The sequence below is a fragment of the Pelophylax lessonae genome (genome assembly GCF_965119305.1).
Source record: "Pelophylax lessonae genome assembly, chromosome: 1".
NCBI classification, from domain to species: Eukaryota; Metazoa; Chordata; class Amphibia; order Anura; family Ranidae; genus Pelophylax; species Pelophylax lessonae.
In genome coordinates this window covers 180,281,638-180,287,637 of record NC_138768.1, presented here as the reverse complement: position 1 = coordinate 180,287,637, position 6,000 = coordinate 180,281,638, and the positions used below count along the sequence as shown (strand labels likewise).

The 6,000-nt window shown below is 42.8% G+C and overlaps 1 long non-coding RNA gene across 1 annotated transcript in view; it reads left to right on the top strand.

Annotated features, from left to right (window-relative positions):
- Nucleotides 1–2,648: 2,648 nt before the first annotated feature.
- Nucleotides 2,649–6,000, top strand: part of LOC309552996 — a 28,094-nt gene continuing 24,742 nt past the window's right edge. Inside the window, exon 1 of the long non-coding RNA XR_014225143.1 lies at nucleotides 2,649–2,752. This is a non-coding gene — a long non-coding RNA (uncharacterized lncRNA). The remainder of the gene's footprint in view (nucleotides 2,753–6,000) is intronic.

Genomic DNA, 6,000 nt, shown 5'->3' with positions numbered 1-6,000 from the left:
TCACTAGCTGTAAGCCATAATCACCAAAATTAAAAGAAATGCTTGAAATATATCACCCTGTGTGTAATGCATATAATATATATATTTTGCACACACACGTAGGAACAGTCATAATATATATATATATATATATATATATATATATATATATATATATATATATATATTGCACACACGTAGTAACAGTCATATTATATATATATATATATATATATATTGCACACACATAGTAACAGTCATATTATATATATATATATTGCACACACGTAGTAACAGTCATGATAAACTAGCAGTAACTACTATCCCCTGAAAGGGTAAACCCCGTTGAAGGGCATGAAAGGGTTAATGGTATGCAGCCCCCCTGCTAATGGCCCGGCTAAAGTCATAGCCCATACAATACTAATGAAGGGTCGCCCTATGGGCATTCAGTAGGGTGACTCTGGCCATGAGCGGGTGACTCTGGCCATGAGAGGGTTACTCCCCGGCACAGACACTTGCAGCACAGCCCTGTGCTCTCCTCATCACATATGCACAAAAAAGGAAGGCAGCAATAGCACGTCTCTGTCCTGGTTGCCTCAGACGACCTCTGCTGCAGGTTTCCAGTTACAGCATTCCGCCCCGCCCTCCCGCGCCTGGCATACAGCCACGTCCACACAGCAGCTCGCCCGGGGTTCAATGACTAGGAAATCCACCAATCCTCGCCCGCTCTATTTGTAGCTAGGGAAGAACAGGCCGCGCCTACCAACGCTGACCGACGGCTCACACCACCAATCCCCTTCCGGAGAAGAGCTGGGAGAGGGGGCGGGGGGAGGCCGGTCCCCGTCTGCAGAATGGAGGCAGCAGGGATCATGCGAGGACTGAGCTATGCATTAGTGGAGGGGGGGGGGGGCTCGGGGATCCCACCCGCAGCAAGGAGGAGGGGCTACACCCCGGGAAGGGCGGGACTGCAGGCGGGGCCGCGCTTTGCCATTGGCTGAAGGGCTCTGGCTGCCAGACAGTGGGGGGACTTTGAGTTGCAGATTATTGCAGACTAAGCAGTCTGGCTCTGCAGCAGCATACGCCGGGGCTCTGGGAATTGGGCCAGAGACCGTCCAAATTAGCTCATTAATTGAGACTGTAGGTCCTAGGCTGGAGCAGTGCTTCTCTCTCTCACACACTCCCCCCTATTCCAGGGCTGCACTTCTTCCTGGAAGTCTGCAGGAGAGAACACAATGCCCCCCTCCTTAAAGCCACCTCTCTGCTAACTATGTAGAAGGCAGGACAGGGAGTGGAGGCAGAGAGCAGGGACCCTGCAGCCTGTAAGTATGACTGACCCCTTCCTTCCACACATTTCTCTTTGTGTTTCCTTCCTCTAAGCGGGCTCCTTGCTGCATTGCCAGCTCCTCCAGGAAAATGGCTTGTGCCTGCTACTAGTTCCAGAAAGCATGACATCATCGCCGGCTTCAGAGGAGCTCAACCTACACACACTTCTAGAATCCCAGGACTCCAGGATCACATCCATAGCACAGTATTCCTCATTCATTCCATGCCTCTCTATACCGCCATCCATTGCCCAACAAAATCCTAACCAGCCGGCTATCCTTTACTGCACATCCTATACATTCATTTATTGCAATGGATTTTGTAGAATCCAAAAAAAAAAAAAAATCTTCAAAGGGATCAGCCAGCTATCTTCTTCCATTGCTTGATAAAGAACAGGCTTGGATTTTGTAGATTACCATAAAAAAAAAAAAAATGATCAGCTGGCTGTACATTTACAGCACATCCTATTGGATTTTATAGATTGCTATGCAGCAAAAAAAAAGGTTCACAACTTTTTTATTATCTAGAAATTGTTATATTGCATTTCTCTTGTATGTACACATTGCATGATATTGCAGGAAACGTGATGTAGAAATGGTTATTGTTGTTAGCTGTTGTCAGATATCCCCCTGGTGTAGGAGTCTTGGTATAGGAGGATTTGGGTTCCCAGAAAAATGCCGGCATGATGGATTGACCGGCTTTTGGTTCCTGCTGCTGCCATCAGGCACAGGCTGTGCAGAATGGCATTTCCAAAAATATCCGGCGGTGTGAAAAAATTGGGTTATTGTTTCAGGTGAAGGGGTCAGTGACGGCACTGGGTTATGGAGATGTAAATATTTCTTGGGGATTTTTCTGTCTTTGTCTGGTTCAGTCTATGAATCACTAGGTGCACTTTAAAGTTGTGAAGATGGCTATTAATAGATCGAGCTCTGCAAGGACATTGGGGGGGGGGCTCATGTCTGTTAAGCATTCAGGACATGGAATACTCTATCTTTTCTATTAGGCTGACAATCACCGGGGAATATAATAAAATCTCCAGCTCTGCAATATCAGAATTTTCTTTTTCTATAACCTCTTTTTTATATTGGGTATAGCTGATTTTTTTAAAGAATTGCCAGATTGACCACCCTGATTAGAATTATTTTTGTGATTTTTATTTTCTGCTCTGTAACCTAATTATTATTATTTTTTTTTTTTGAATCAGGCATAACTGCATTTTTTTAAGACTTCCCATTATTTTTATTATTATTGTCATATTTATATATATATATATATATATTTTTTTTGTGCTGTTACCTAGTTTTTTGTTTTAGGCATTACTACATTTACTAAGATTTGCCTGCTGGATTATCAATATTTATTATTATTATTTTTTTTTTTTTTTTTGCAGATTGTTCTCCTTGTGACCATGACCACCATGCAGTGTCTTAGCTGCTGCCGGGGTCGTATGGTAAGATGACATGAATATCAGATGCATGGGTTTTATTTCTAATGCTTACATTACACCTCCGTCTAGTGCATGGATTCTCATTGTCGCTTCCCCTTGACTTTGTCTTGCCGGTTGATTAGCTCCTCCCATTTCAGAAGCCGGTACCTACAGGGACAATGGCTGTCATCCGCTCTTTATTCAGCTGGATGTACTGTTTGCTTTGTTAACACTGACATAAAAAGGCAGGAAGATGGCTGGTAAACTTAGATTTGGGTCATCCGCAGAGGAATAGAAGCCCCGTGTGTGTCCCTAGAATGCATGATACTGGCATTTCCACGTATTAGTAATTATTGCATTTCCCTGAGTAATACAATACTCAGCACCTGAGCTCTGTATTGTAAATATTTCATTCATTGTGGACTTGGTTTAGAAGCATAGAATTCCTTATGTGATTATTGACTAAAACACAGAAGCACCAGAGTATTATGTGAAAAGCATTCCTATTTTTGTTTTGCATTAAATTATATCCTTATTCTTCAAAAAGAAATTAACCCATGCACATCCATTACTTAAAGGATAACTAAATCCAAGAGCAAAATGCAATATTTTGCAGCTTGCGGTCCTTGGATGTGTTGGGTGCCCTTTTTTTTTTTTTTTTCTTTTTCCAAGCTAAAACATTTTCAGCAAATACAGAAAATACCTGTTGCTCTTGTCACAAATGCGGTGTCCTTGTCACTTCCTGTGAGCTGCACTGAAGAACATGAAGACACAGAAGTTGGATGAGAAGCAGTTTAATCGAAAACTGCGCAGACGATTCTTTACTGTCAGAGCGGTAAAGAGGTTGAAACTCCCTTCCACAGTTGGTGGTCTCAGCGAAGAGTGTTAATAACTTCAAAAAGCTCTTAGAGGGGCATCTTAGGGAATGAAATATACAGGGATATGGGAATTGGTAGAGACATAAATACATGCACACTCACACAGGCTGTACTGATGTCTTATGAAACTATAAAGCTATCTTCTAATTGCTCTGCCCCATGTAACGGAGATGAAGTGATACAAACATGTTTGTAGTCCATATCAGAATAGGGTGACAACCATGGCACCTTCCAGATATACCATGGAGGGTGATGTAGCCACCCATGAACAGCAAGTGTGCTATTTGCTTTATTACTTGGTGAAAATAAAGCAAAAGAAGATAAGTCCAGTCAACACACCAAGTACTAGTAAGGGCTTAGATACGAGTCCGTGGCCTGTAATCTATTTTTTCCAAAATTATGTTTCTCTACCTTGCCCTTCATGTGCTCCAGAACCTCTTAATTTCCCCCTAACTTCTGCTTGTTTGGAATGAGCAGTGCACATTAGTTGTGGTCATATACACTGCTCTATGCTGCACACTACACATCCCATAGCTCACAGTTCATCTTATGAGTTAGCAAGAGAGGGTGGCTATGCTGCTATATACAGTGGGACCATAGAGAAGTGGGATCACAGCACCCAAAAAAAATGGAATTTGAGGGAAATGGAAGGGACTTTTTTGAGTTAAGAATACATACTTGAATATAATTTTAGTCCTTTTTAGTTTCAATTTAAAGTGGTTGTAAACTTCAGACATGAAAAATGAACAAAACATATCCCTCTATAGTGTGGACTTGTCTCTATTAAGAGCATTAAGTGTCATTTCTGACTGCTGCTTCATTCCTTTGCTATCAGCATGAGTTGCTTCTGACAAGTTTTCCTGACACCAAGAGAAAAAAGGTGACGGGGGAGGGAACTCCAGCTGATTGACAGCTTCAGCTCTGTTCCTGTGTGCTGTGTGAAGGGGGTGTCTCCCTTCCCTCCAATCAGCTGTCAGAGCTCTCCTCAACATTACATGACTGTACTGGGGTGAAAACAAGTAAGTATATCCTTCTTTCCTACACCTGTTAGTCAGCATTGGGGTTAGGATGGGGAGAAGAATTTTTAGGAGTAGTTAGGTTTAGCCTGGAATTCTACTATAGGCTGGCTACACATGATTAGATTTTTCATTTGTGACAACATTCTTTCTATGACCTGAGCTGTGCAGTTTTCAAAGCTCAAACTAAGAGGTCATAGAGAATCCTAGGTCTCCCTGCTATGTCTGCACAGTAGCTGGGAAATGTTTTAGGAAAACTACAAGAAACTCAATATTTGCAATTATGCATGCATTTTTTTTCAACTTGCAATTTCAAATTGTTTGCAATAATAAAAAAAAAAAAAAAAACTTTATATTAGGGTGGGCAACTACATGGCAAATGAGGTTTATTGTTGAAAAACTTAGGGTAATGCATTTAAGTGCAAAAAGTACAAGCTACTCACTAGGGGGAGAACCTCCTGGGAGAATCCAGGATGGAAAAGGTCCTAGTAGATGACAAGCTCAGTAATGGCATCCAATGCCAAGCTGCAGCAAGCAAAGCCAACAGAATATTATCATGCAATTAAAAGGGGATTTACTTTAGAGATAAAACAACTCTCCCACTCCACAAGACTCTGGTCCGGCCACATCTGGAATATGCTGTCCAGTTCTGGGCACCGGTCCTCAGGAAGGATGTGCCGGAACTGGAGAGAGTCCAGAGAAGGGCAGCAAAGCTAATAAAGGGACTGGAGGATCTCTGCTATGGGGAAAGACTACAAGCATTGTAGAGGAGAGGAGATGCTTGAGAGGGGATATTTTATACAGGGTTTATATAGCGCCGACAGTTTATGCAGTGCTTTACAACTTGAGGGTAGACAGTACAACTACAATACACTTTAATACAGTAGGAATCAGAGGGCCCTGCTTGTTAGTGCTTACAATCTAAGAGGATATGATAGCAATCTACAAATACATTACAGGTGACCCTTGCATGGGGAAAAAACCTTTTTAGTTAATGTAGGGATGCACTGATCCGATATTAGGATTGGATATCGGCGCTGATACTGCCACAATAGCTGGATCGGGGGATCTGTAACATTAACCGATCCACGGGCCGATCCGGTTTTGCTGAGTCCCGGCTCAGCCGTCCCTTGGTGCATTAGTAGTATGGGATGGGAGCCGCTACTTCCTGTATAGGTCCGGCTCACAGGCGGAGTGATATCAGATGCATTCCGCCTGTGAATGGAGGAGCTGTACACATGAAGCAGCAGCTTTGCTCTGTACTGCAGCCGCATGCATATTGTGTATGTGTGTAGTTCCGGATCGGTATCGGCAGATACACAATGCCAGATATCGATATCGGGACAAGAAAAGTCAGATCGGTGCACCCCTAAGTTAA